Source organism: Rattus norvegicus, chromosome 7 (assembly GCF_021556685.1).
Source record: "Rattus norvegicus strain SHRSP/BbbUtx chromosome 7, alternate assembly SHRSP_T2T, whole genome shotgun sequence".
In the NCBI taxonomy this organism is placed as follows: domain Eukaryota; kingdom Metazoa; phylum Chordata; class Mammalia; order Rodentia; family Muridae; genus Rattus; species Rattus norvegicus.
In genome coordinates, this window is record NC_141540.1 from 50,142,502 (window position 1) to 50,156,677 (window position 14,176).

The 14,176-nt window shown below is 39.0% G+C and overlaps 1 protein-coding gene across 2 annotated transcripts in view; it reads right to left on the reverse strand.

Annotated features, from left to right (window-relative positions):
• Window positions 1–14,176, reverse strand: part of Tmtc2 (transmembrane O-mannosyltransferase targeting cadherins 2) — a 413,503-nt gene that overhangs the window by 45,225 nt on the left and 354,102 nt on the right.

Below are 14,176 nucleotides of genomic sequence, written 5' to 3' on the forward strand. Positions count from 1 at the left end.
GTGGTATGAGGCCTCTAAAGCATGTGTTCCCCAGACCATGCTTTTGGAGATAATAATATAAAAAGCATATTCTGCTATGCCTTCATAGTCCTACAGATGACACCTAAAGATTTCTGAGCTTTCTGTTAGATTTGTTATGGTTTCTGCTATGGGCTGAGTTTTAGAAATGGGATCTGTGAACATCAAACAGGAGACCAAACCACATGAACAAAGGACGATTCATTTTAAATAACCTGGCTTTGGTGGCATGGTCCCCTAATTCCAGCACTCGAGAGGCAGAGGCAAGAGGATCACACTTTAGGCTATGCAGAGAGATCCTTGGGGTGGGACACTTACAGTAAGCCGTGACTCCACAGTCAATTTACCATGGCAGCTACTGATGGTGAAAGACAGAGAAAAGCCGAAGACTCAGTAGAAATGTATCATGGATAAGGAGAGAGAACCTCAAGTTCCAACATTCAGCGAGAGTCAAAAATCAGCTCGTTTTTGAGATCCTCTTAACAATCACTTGAATTTCCCTTGGAGTACACTGTGAAGTTCCTCATCTCAGTGTGTTCTTGGCAGTCGTTTTTGCTATGTTGTGGCTTAATTTCCAGCTCTGTAAAGGATCACCACGATGGAGCTGAGCATACCAGACTGTGGTTGGTTTCTACTTTCCAGGTCAGGTTTTATTGAGGGACAAGAAGATGTGCATGGCATATTCACAACATTACAACAACTGCACTCCACTGCATAAAACGTCTACACTATGAAACAGAGGGAACAGAACACACTGTAGAAATTATCCTACTGTAGTGGTTTATATATGCTTGGCCTATGGAGTGGCACTATTTAGGAGGTGTGGCCTTGTTGGGAGTTGGTGTGACTATAATGGAGGAAGTGTGATACTGTGGGTGTGGGCTTTAAGACCCTTTTCCTAGCTGTGTGAAGGCCAGTCTTCTTCTAGCAGCCTTCAGATGTAGATGTAAAACTTTCAGCTCCTCCAGCACCATGTCTGCCTGGATGCTCTCATGGTGCCTCCTTGATGATACTGGACTGAACCTTTGAATCTGTAAGCCAGCCCCAATTAAATGTTGTCCTTGTAAGAGTTGCCTTGGTCATGGTGTCTGTTCACAGCGGTAAAACCGTAATAAGACACTATGAATGCTTCTGCATTGATAACAAATGACCTACAGGATTCCCAGTCTATCTTGGGAAATGCAGTAGAGAGAAACAGGCCTCTGCCATCACGAGGTCTTGACTAAGAAGAGGTGCATCCTACAAAGATACAAGGACTCCAGATGGTCATGGTGATGTGCAGCATGAAAACAGAAGGGATCTGAAGAATGCAAAGACTGACTGATATGAGGTACTGTTTGAACAAACACTGAACACAACGCCTGGGCAAGCCAACTGACCTCTGCATGGAAGAAGGGGTGAGTTTCAAAGTCTAGAGAAGCAGTTCTCAACCTGTAAGCCATGAGCCTTTTGTGGGCCAAAAGACCCTTTTATGGGGTTCCATATCAGATAAAAATGATTAAATGAAAGTGACATTATTTAAGCAAACAATCGTAAAACCAAACAGGGAAAATGTACCTTGCAGGTTAAGAGTTCTGTTTACAGCAAAGAAGAAGTTCCTGCTTCTCCTATGTTTATTTGACCCATCTGTACCAGATGTGCTTGATCACATGTGGGCAGGAGGTACACAGGCAAGAAAGAGGTCAGGATATATGCTTGCCCCAGATTGGACCAGATTGCTCTTCTTGTGGGGTTGCCTTTAAAAGCTTCTGCAAGGTGTAATGCACAACCATTTCCCAGGGAACTCAGGGAGGAACGTGGCCACAGCCCATCTGGCCTGTATTTAATTAAAGTTTGTTTCCAATTTGAGTTTAAATAGTGGTAGTGGTCTTATTCTCTATTAATTAATATAATATATATATCATATATATTATATTATAATGTAATATAATATAATTAATGCTATTTATAGTTTAATAGATATATAATGGATGTATAACAGCTAATAGTCTCTAGGAAGACAATGCTATATGCTATACATTCAGACAGGAAAAACATTCATGTGGGATGCCATGCTGTAAGTGGACTGCTTTCACAATGACATCATTTATAAACAATGCAGTACAGTCTTAAGTATTTCATAAACTAGATGTCATTTGTGTATATGAAAAAAGTAAAGACTGACTTTTTGACGTATAATATATCCAGAGCGAGGTATGCCTATTCCTAGAAGTATCTAAAAGTTAATCTGTACAGATGTCAAGGTTCACAACACTTTATGTACTACTACTGTGTCAAAATATTTAGTTCAAAACAGCTCTGATGCATTTGATCCCTGGCCAGGCCCACTGAACGGGGAAGAGAAAACCAAAATAGGTTTTGACAGCTTGAAGTGATGAATTGCTCTTTGATGGTCAAACTTCAGTGATGGAGTGTGTTATAATGCTTGGCATTTATTTGGCTTACACTCTTGACCCTGGCTTGTTCTGAAGCCATCAGTCACATATGCTCGTCTGGCAGAGTTCTGGAACTTTTATCGACTGTCACATTTTTAAGCACATCTTAAGTGATCAGCATACATTTGAAGAGTACATTTCCCTTGAAAGCCGAGATGAAAATTCAGACCAAATTTTAAAAGAATTAAGTGGGATGACATCTTCCTGCTCTAAGTACTGAGTACTTAAGTAATTACCGTACGGTGAGGCTCAAGCTGCTGAATGTGGTGGAGGTGTTTATAAAGTGGGAACTCGCGGTAGATAGCATGAAGATGTCAGACAGCTTAATTCTTTTCATCTGAGTGAAAGCATGCAGTGTCAATTCTGACTCAGTGGAATTTTTAGACTCTTGTGACAAATTAAACTTCATTGTAATGATTTAAAAACCTATAACCAGTTCAGCATGTTCTAGTGGTGGAATGACGGCTCAGTGGTAGAGCATTTATCTAGAAAATACTAAGTTCTGGTTTCAATCTTCAACACTGTTAAAAAAAAAAAAAGGCACAGCAATGATATAACCCTGGCACATCGGTTGATGTTGTTCTTCATAAACCAAAATTTAAAAAGGTAAATGCATACCACTCTATATGCATTTAAGGGATGTTTAGATTATTGTGTATTTAAATATCTTATTCTATATATGAAATCATAAAAGTTTAACAAATAAATTTATTCTAAAATGTATCTCTTGGTTTATCATAATAACCGTATGGCCGAAATATGATATCATAGAGTCAAATCATTCTATCACACTACCAAAATAACAAGCATACATACAGAGGAGAAGATAAAAACAACAAAAAACAAATTCAGTAACGATCTTTCCAAAGAACTAGCTGGTTAAGAATCCCTTTTACAGAGTACTTGCCCTTTCAAACACTATCCCAACATTAAATTAAACCATTCAGTTAACTTCAGATTTTTCTGACAGTTTAGCAAGGAAAAGGAAATAAATTCTTTCTAAGGATTCTTGTGAGAAGCACATTTCCTGTGATTGCATGAGTCATTCTAAGGGAAAATAAGCAATATGTTTCAAGCAGTTCAAAATAACTTGACTGCTAGATCTCTTGATGTCCCTGCTCTTTGAAGATGCAATACAGGAGGTTGAGTTCTTGCATTTTTATGTAGCATACAAGTTGCCAATGATTTCAGTGTTTCCACATATAAATCTGAAAAAAATAATTGTTATTAAAAAAAACAATTAAATGCCAAGCCTTTGGACAGTGGCAGATATGCATGTTTTACATATAGGAGTGCAACTGTCTCATTATATCTGCCAGGTCTCTCTTAGAAACTGACATATAGGAGACACAATGGTAGACACGACTCTCTGCCTTACAATCTGTGTGCCCTTTCATTTTCCAGTGCTAGACTGAGCAGGACCCAGGGACCACGAGCTGTGGGGCACAGTTAGGGTTTCATCTTGAACCGTCCTACAGAAGGATCACACTCTGAGAACTTAGTCCCCAGCTGTGGCCAATACTGAAAAATGATTGGGCCACAAAGGTGCTAACTCCACATGTGATGAGTTCGTGGTAGATAGGCAAGGGAATGGGCCTTGTTAGAAGCGAGTTGTTGGGGTGATATCATTGGTTGTCTCTTTCTCTTCTTCCTGGCTACAGTGAGAGGTGCAGCTTTCCTCCTCCAGCTCTTGCAGCTATGATGATAAGCTTTACTACCCCAGGCCTGCCGCAAGGGAGCCAGCCAACTCTAGACTATGGCCTCTTTAAAGGGAATCCCAGTCAATACTGCTACATTCAAATGACTTTTCTCAGGCAGTGGTCACAAGCTGTCTAACAGAGTTGGATACAGGAACATGCTAAAGGCAGTGTAAATTAACCTCGAGAATCCACCCCTTGGTTCCTTTGCACCCCCACCAAATGGTTACTATACAATTATTGTCAAAACTTGCGTCATCATATTTAAACAAGTATTAGTTCACTATTTCTTTGATTTGGGTTTTGTAAGAGTTGTTGAGCAGAGTGCACAAACTGAAGCTGTATTGTCTAGAATTTCAGGCTGGCTTTTCCTGTAGGACTCCCCAATAGCCTGTGCTGGCCAGGAACTCACTATGATTATACAGCTCAAACTGCCTTCAACTCCAGTTGTATACTACATCCCATGACTGAGAAATTCAATATTAATCTTTGATCGGTACAGAGGTTAGGACTTTTTGTTTGTTTGTTTGTTTGTTTGTTTGTTTGTTTGAAATAGAAGCTCACCGTATAACTCTGTCTTGTCTGGAAGTCAAGCTTCCTCTGCCTCTGCTTCCCTAGGCGTTAGGCTTGTGCCTAATATCTGGTTTGAAATTTATTAATGAAAAAAGAAAACACTGGTAATTTTCTGTTGTCCAACATACTCACATTTTCTTCTACGTAATGATTCATAATGTACATGGAAACATAGATCTATAATTGTGGGGTTAAACAACTTTTCCTTCTGTGGTTTTGAATTGGGGGTGGGGCTATAAAGAGGAGATGGCCTTGAAGTCACGATTTGCCTGCCTCAGCATCTTGAGTGAGGAGATACTAGCCCTGTGCCCTCCAGCTCAGCTTGCAATGCTTGTTTAGGTGAATGTTCCCCTCTTTTTCATCCTTTGGTGTTCATGGTTTAGACGAGCTCAGATGTAATGATAACACGTTTAAAGCAATGATATGGTGTTGCACGGGGGAGGATTATAATCCATCATCTGTTCTTCATAAGCGTTCCCTAGATATAGGAAATGTTTGGGAGTTATGGTGCCAATTAGCATACTGGAAAATAAAATGATAATGTCCTATTATGCGATGAAGGAAGCACTCAGCAGACGCATATGTTTCTTGTAAAGATTTCCTGGACTGATTAAAGAGTACAGTCCTGTTTGGGTAGCAAAACAATTCTTTCCTCAAGACCCAAGGAATTTGCCATTCCCAAGGCTAGCTTAAGAAAACGACACAAAGAAACGAGAGAGTCACCCAGGGAAGGACAACTCAATATAGGTGAGAAATTAGAAATTCTAAGTATACATCTCTCTTCCCATAAGAAAGACGATAAAATACAATAGACTTGTTTCTCAAGTTTGTTGCCTCAGGAGACTGAGCCATATAAATTCATTTAAAAATGCTTTGGTCCTTTACTAAGTGTGTATTAATACCTTTCACATATATTTTTATTATTTCTCGTGTCATGTAAAAATTATCCATCAATATAAGGAAGTGTCACTGATTATTAGGGAGTCTGTACTACTGTAATTTTGATTTTTTTTAACAGTTTGATACATGTGATTAAAATAAAGAGCTCTGGAGAAGGGCAGAAAAAAACACAAAAGAAAAGAAAAGGTACAGGCAATTTTAATAGATGAAACTTAAACAAACAATTGAATATTGTTAAAAGAGAGAAAGAACCCTTTCCTTTGAAAACATAGTGTTAAAGGTAATAAATACATAAAATAATTTTCCTCAAAGGAAAATTAGTATCTGGTAAGGATTCAGATGCTCGTTTTTAGATGTCTTATCAGGTTTCACATTAAACTAACGAAATGAAAAACAAGCTAGAACAAGAAAAGATTTCATAAAGACAGTCCATCTATCTCTTACATGCTTACATGGGGAGGGCAGAGTAACTTAAACTGATGAAGAGAAGAATTCTTGTTTTATATCTATGGCTCCTAGAACTTGCTAAGGTCAGTTACAACACAACTGCAAAAGCAATGCTCACCGTCGCCCCTATGTGATTTAAGCAATTAATGTTTTACAGTTATGGATTATCGAGAGCGGCTCATACCTGTCATCTAAGTCATCTTTTCAAAATTGCTCCTCTTCTAAAATTCCACATTACTAAACTCAGCAAGTTATTTTCGAATGAAAGCAATTTAGCGATCAGGAGACCATTTCAAATTCTTTCTTGTCACAGGATCGTTAATGATACCACATTTGCTCTTTTTAACTTGCCATTTATACTGCAAGGCGGAAATGCACACATGTGGTAAAGCTGCATTCCTAGGAGCTATTTCAAGAAAGATCACCTATGAAAGTGACACACTCACAAACTGGAGATGAAACCCCATAGGAATAATGATAATATCAAACACAGATATTCAACCACAAAGAAGCTGAATTCCCTATAGTTTTAACTTTGTGATATCAACAATTCACAGGTTCCTGACCACGTTTTTCTTTTCTTGTGTGCATATGCATGTGTGTGTGTGTGTGTGTGTGTGTGTGTGTGTGTGTGTGTGTGTGTATGATGTTTGGTCTAAGTATTTGTACGTATCAATGTGTGAGTGTGTGCACATTTGTGTGAATATGGAATTCAGTGTGCAGGTTTGAGCATCTTGCCTCATTGGACCTCCATCTTTATGTTTTGAGTCAGGATCTCTCCCAGGACCTAGGGGTCATGGGTTCAGCTAGATCTGAGTGACTAGTGAGCTTCAGTGATTTGTCATTTCTATGTCCCTACTTCACAAACTCTGGAGCACTGGTACATACCACCATAAGCCGACTGTGTTCTGGGGAATTGAACTCAGATCTTAGTGCCAGTGGTGTAGGACATTAATTAACTAAGCCATCACCCTAGCTCCTTACTACAGCTTTTCTTCACAGCAGTCATTTTCTGAATCGATGTCAAAGGAAATAACAGTTGTATACAGGTCAAGGATAAACAGTTTGCAGCAAATACTATTTTAACCCTTCCTTTAAAAAAGTACGTCTCCTTTCTCTTCCAGATTTATCAAAACTGTTACTGCCAGGCACTTACCCAACTCAAGTAAGAAAAGACAAATATTCAACTCTGAGAATTATCGAAGTAGCAGGGACTTTAATGGCTTAGTCTGGGAAAACAGTCACTCAGGATGATGAAGACTGTCTTGGACCAAACATCCCTCAGGTTCCTCTAAGCAACCTTTGGACTAAGTCTTATCCTTCTCTGTTATCTTTCGTCTGCTCACTCCAGTAGATATATCCACATGGTAGGAATCCATACAGGAAGACAGCCCTTACATCTGATCGCCGTCAGTATCTGATTACATTTCCTGTCCTTCTTTTAGGTACCTGATCATCTGAACTGCTTTCAGCAATAATCCCATGCAAGTCAGACTCAGGAATTCTCTGGCCTTGAAGTTATCTAGTGATCCCACTCCCACAGCTACTGTAGGAGAAGAAAGCTATCTTTCCCTGTTAGCTATCTTAACTCACTGGTAGGGATACAGTGATACTAGTATACTAGTATCACTATACTAGTAGGATGATAGGAAACTAGTAGGCAAGACAAGGTAAATTAACCAGAAAATCCACGTACATTGATTTGGCTCAATCTTTATGTGACAATTATAGCTTCAGTGTTTCTAATGGTAGATTTGATGGATCATGAAAAGTGGAAAATAAGACAGGAAAGGCGGGGCTACCCCAAATACAACAGTACGTGGTAGGGGAAGCATTGCAAGGCCTCTTTGTCCAGATTCTCCCCAATATCGCTTCCTCTTTGGAGACTGCGCTGCTCACTCTCCTCAGATACGGAAGGTTCCTCTCAAATTAAAATCAGATAAACTCAAGGAGGTGTCAAGAAGTTCCCTTCTGCACACCCCATTTCTCATATTCCTTCATTATAATGTATTCAGTATGACAAACTACTTTATGTTGGGAAATTACTTCTGGGATCACACTGTAAGAAATCCTTGAATGACTTGGTTAAACTTGAGTTGAGTCTGCTCTCTCTCAGCTACATCACAATAGTCTGGACACTTGTCACAACAGTCTTAAAGAAAGACTTGCTTCTATGCCATGTGGAAAACAGGTCCACTTTCCGAAAGTTTGTTAAACTACGAAGTCAGCCTTAGCGTTCACCAGTGGATCTCTGGATAAAGAGAACATGGCCTAGATATACAATGGCATGCATATTACTCAGTCACGGTAAACAAAATTATGTTTGCAGACAAAACTGGATAGAACTAAGGATCATCATGTTAAGTTAAATAAGCCATCTTATAAAGACAGTATCACACGTTGCTCTCCTAGACAGAATCTAGACTGAATGACAGAAGTCATGAGAGTACAAGTCAGTTTATTTGTGAAGAGGAAAAGATTGGCTAGGAGGGGCCAGAGGTAAACGAGTGTAATACTATGGTCAAAGTATATTGGGTACGTGCCTGAAAAATATCAACCATTATTCCCTGCAATTAGTAAATGCTCACAATAGTCTTCCTTTACATTTTATAATACATGCTTTTTCTTTATCAAGGACATAGGGAAGAATAGAAATGAAATTAACAATCTATGCATTTTCTTGACTTTGCTGAACCTGCTGGTTTTTGGGGGAAGTCTAATTTTTCTAGATTAGGGCTCATGTTACTGAGAGAGAGTGATGAAATACTCAGAACTACGGAGGGAACTGTTGCTATAAAATTACAAGGGGGAATAAAGACTTACTACAGCTATTTGTTCCTGTTTTAGTGTGCATTTTTGGGGAACGGCTCTCTGTGCTCAATCAAGGATCCAAAGTATAAATACTTATAATGGCATCACAAGGAGAGGAGGCAGCGTGGAGATGACTGAGGGGGACTGTGGAGAATGTGAAGACCCTCTGCAGATGGTAGACATAATCCTCCCTCATACTCCCAGGTGGGAACACTGGCCAGTGTGGTTAGGACATTTGGATTTTCAAAGAAACCAAGAATAGAGTTTCTCAGAGGAGAAGGGACTGGATGTAATTTTAGTGTGTGGTCCCATGACTCACACAGTTACAGCAACAACTCCATACTGAGGGTACCACCTCAAAGAAATGGCAATAAAAATAAACATGCTTAGAGAATATAATTAAATGAAATCCCCCCCAAGGTTTGATGTTGCTTAAACTAGAATACTCAAGTTGATTTTCTTTATAGCCGAGAGCTACTTAAGCTTCTACTTACCTCTTACCTCCACTGAAGAGTCTTTTCTGTTGTGGAACTAACAATAGACACACACACACACACACACACACACACACACACACAAACACACACACGTACATATTTTCAAATTGTGTTCAAAATAGTTTGCATTTGGATTGTGAAAGACAACAATACCTCCTGAACCGTAAAGTTAGCTTAGGTCACCAGAGTGGGCTACAAATTGCCCACACCAACAGCAAACAAATGAACTTCACTTACCCCCAGTGTCTTCTAATTATGTGACTTGGAAAAATCAGATAAACAAGAAAAAAGCTGTAGCCACTTCAGAGGTACATTTTTGTTCTGGTTTATCTAACGTTTGCAAAATAGCATACAACAAAAAGAAACTAAAATGTAAGCAGAGAGAAATGAATTCACCAGAAGCTAGACTTTGTAACTTGTTGAATAAAAGAATAGCAGAGCAAAATTTAGAAAAGAGATCTTCAGAGAGAACTGTCTCCATGGAAATATAGATGGAGGGATATGAAAATTGTTTGAGGCACAGCTACAGCTCTCCGAGAGAAGAGCTTTGATCCTGATCCTGCTGGAGTTACTTAAGAATTAGTTATTTGACTTCTAAAATGTATAACCATTCAAACACAATGAAAGGTATTTATGAATAGTACAGGATAAAAATTGGATGACTATCTTTGAGAAGTGAATGTGAGCCTATCAAAGACCATATTTTATAATATCTTCTGGTCAACTGAATATAACTATGAGGACAATCTAATAATTTCTCTTTTGATTGTAATTTGCATTTTTTACTGTCAGGGACTTAAAACATCATTCATCTCCTAACTATAAAATGTAGACATGATGTTTGAAACTGATAGAAAAGTTGTGATAGTGACAGATTTATGTGCAGTAATGAAATTTTTTTTTACTTACACAACTAACTTGGTGATTTTCAAGCACACACACACACACACACACTCACATATATATGTTTTCTGTTGACAATGCTATATCTCAACCATAGTTAGAACACTCACACACACAAATCATATATATGTATACACACACACACACACACACACACACACACACACACACACACACACTATTCAATGCCTAAAACTCCAGAGATGCAGGATGCACGTTTTTCCTACATCACAGCAACTTTTGGAAAGTTTTGGGAGAAGTCAGACAGTTCCTCCCCCTCTTACGAGCATAGATGTGGTTTAAGTGCTTCCCAAGCAAATTATTATTAACCCTGTCATTTTTCCCCTAACAAAATGGTGATCTCAATAATTTTCTCAAAAAAAATCCTTATATAGTCAAGTTTGAATCTGTCTAGCTTAACCTAATTTCATGGTCTCTTGTTCTAATTATGGTTGAGAAATAGAATTCCTACCAGAAAAGAACTCTATATGCAGGGTATTTATACTTCTTATGTCAGAACAACCCAAATAATTCCAAATTCTTCCTCCTTGACTTCTAGTGCTGGTGCTTAGTTCTGCCCCACCTACCTCCTCCTATAAGTATTTTTACTGTATAAAGGTATTATAAATTAAAAGTAATATATTATAGAATAGAAACACTATTCAACCAGATGCACTTTGTCATAACAAACTTTTTTTTTGAAGAAAAACGAAATTCCCATATAACTCATTTCGAACTTGTGACATATAACACTGGGAGGCAGGAGGTGTGCTTAAAAACATACCCCAACAGGCAGCTATTATTTTGCACAGCTACTTGAGACCTCTAAGAAATATGGTTTCTTGTGCACCTCAAATCTCTAAGGAACGCATGAGTATTTAATCTCAAATTCAGTTCTTTCTTCCTTAGGATTAGAAGATAGCCAAGCGACTAGTGTATTAATTCACTCATTACCTTTTCCCTTAGTACATAAACTCAGTTTTGTCACCTATGTCACTTCAACACATCACATGCTTTTTCTTTGATCTCCCAGAAAGAAACCAACTGTTTCAGACTTCAATATTTTCGTGATCCCATCTTGTATTTGGACATATTTTCGTATCACATTTAGACATGTGCACTTCTTATAACTATCTTTTTTTTAATAGTTTATAAGTTTAGGTCCTTTCTTTTTTTATCTCTCATACTTTCGTATAGAAAGTCTCATGAGCCTCATGACTACTCTTCATTTTCTTAGTATCTGAAAAACAGTCCACCACATTAGTATGGAAATGGCATCTTAAAGGCCACTGGGGTCATCTTTCTCTCTGCATCAGTGGATATCAGTATTCTTGTTTCCCTTGCCTTTTATAGCAGTGTTTACTGTTCACCCGCTAGGATGTTTAAATCCTATGACTGTCTTTGATGTTTCCACTATCCCACAGTCAGATGTAATTCCCAGGGTTGGAACCTGGCACTCTCCTTTCACACCTTCTCCTGTGGAGTACTCTTACTAATTTTTCTGGTATTCTTCTGTGTGGCAGATGGGGAGACGACTCCTACATCTTCATGCTTTACTATATGCTTTCTCTAGAGCACTTCTTGAAAGTAACATCTACCCAGTGGAAGAACTAGAAGGACTGAAGGAACTGAAGGGGATTGGCAACCCCATAGGAAGAACAATACCAACTAATGTGACCACCCAGAACTCCCAGGGACTGAACCACCAACCAAAGAGTACACACGGAGAGGTCCATGGCTCCAGCTGCATATGTAGCAGAGGATAGCCTTGTCTGGCATCAATGGGAGGGAATGCCCTTGGTCCCGTGGAGGCTTGATGCCCCAGCATAGGGGGATGCTAGAGAGGTGAGGCAGGAGGGGGTAAGTTGGTGGAGGAGCACCCCATGGAGGCAAATGGGAGGGGGAAGAAGGGGATGGGATTGGGGGGTTGTGGAGGGGAAACCGAGAAGAATATTGTTTAAAACGTAAATGAATAAAGTGATTAATTAAAAAAGAAAAAGAAATTCAGAATAGGGCTTTGGAGGCAACTCAGCCAGTGTAATGTTTACTAAACAGTCAGGAAGACTTGGCTTTGTTCCTTAACATTCATGTAAAACTTTAAGAATGACTGTGCTCATCTACAGTGACAGAGCTAGTGAGCTGGAGACATTAGGATTCCTGGGCTTGCTGGTCAGCCAGGCTAGCCAGACCAACCGAACTGATGAGTTTCAGGCACAATGGGAGAATGTGTGTCCGAACTACAGTGAAGATCAATAAAGGCAGACACACAAAATCAACTGCTGGCCTCCAGAGCCTCTCATCCACATATACACACCTATGTGTGTACACACAACACAGACAATAGTACACACACCCACACACCCTTATACTCATTCAGAATATGTTAAGTTCAAACCTAAGACTCTGTTCTTGAAATAAACATACAACTCTGATAATCTTATTTTGTCTTATGATATTTCTTTGTTTCTAAGTTACCTGAAGTCAAATTTTCCTACTCACAATTTTCCTATATATATGTATATGTGTATATGTATATATACATATATACATATATATATTTTTTTTCTATCTCACTCTGTTTCCACCCTTACTCTTGATTGCCTTACACTTACAATGATCTTTATTTGTTTCTACCATGGCTGGGCCTTCAGTCCTACTTCTCTGAACATAATACACATTTTTATGTCATCCTCAATTACTACTTTCTACTGTTATACTGGTGGTCAAAATCAGAGAGTAGAGGCTTCTGATCTTTAAGGGTGATACCCAATGAATTTCACCTGTTTTTAGATGAATTATCAATTCCATTTTTTCCTGCTGTTTTCCTTGCCTCTCTATGCGACCCCACTGCTCGAATTTGCTTCCTCCTCCTTGCTGAAATCCCCTATACGATTCTCTCATTCCAAGGATCTTTAAGCTTTCCTACTCCAACTCAAAGCCTTTTAAGACCAACCCAGATGAAAGTAAATTTCTCCTTTCCACTTATTTTGCACCTAATTTACATCCTCCCCAAAGCCCTTATTTGATAGCATTATTTACTGTTCCGATATCTGAGGACTGAGAGGCACATTCCTGCCCTTGTCCCCCTTTTTTACATTATGTTGTATAGTTCTCAAGGTCAGAGGTAAATTTTCATAACTGTGAAACTCTATTCCATCAGGCAGAGTCGTATATAATGTTGACACTTGAGTTAGAAATGGCTGCAATGACTATACGCCATCGACAAATCTGCCCTGAAAACCCAGGCACCGGTAATTTTGCCGCCTGGACTCAAGAGCGAATAAGAAGTCAAGTAAAGGGGGTGGAGAGATGGCTCAGCCGTTAAAGGCTAGGCTCACAACCAAAAATATAAGAAGTCAAGTAAAGGTAGGTGACTCTGTACCATGCAAATTCCCTATTCCTCACATTAAATCTTTTATCCTTAAGATAATGCAGACTTTGGCTTCATTCCCAATCAAAGAACAAAGTAGTTTCCTTTAAATGTTCCCTAGCTCTCAGGAGTCAGCAGTTTTTGATGTGCTTAAGTGGATGGGGGAGGTAGACAGAAAAGGATCGTCACAGAGTTAATTCTGCACAAAGCTCAACTTATAACAAGGGAAACTAACAAACGCTATGTTGCTAAGATCCTTTTTCGTATTGCAAAAAAAAAAAAATTAGTGGAACAAGAGATCTACTTTTAGAACAATTTCCACACATTATCTGCTAAGAAGGTGGAATCTGGCACGCTATAGCAGACAGACCGATGATGTGTGCTGCGAACGATCAAGACCCTCCAGTTGTGCCCTCCAGTGAGGCCACATATCAGGTGCTGTAGCAGCAGACAAAGCTAATTCTAAAACTCTACAATGCTCCTAACTATCTAGATTGGTTTCATTATTTCAACATTTTATCACTG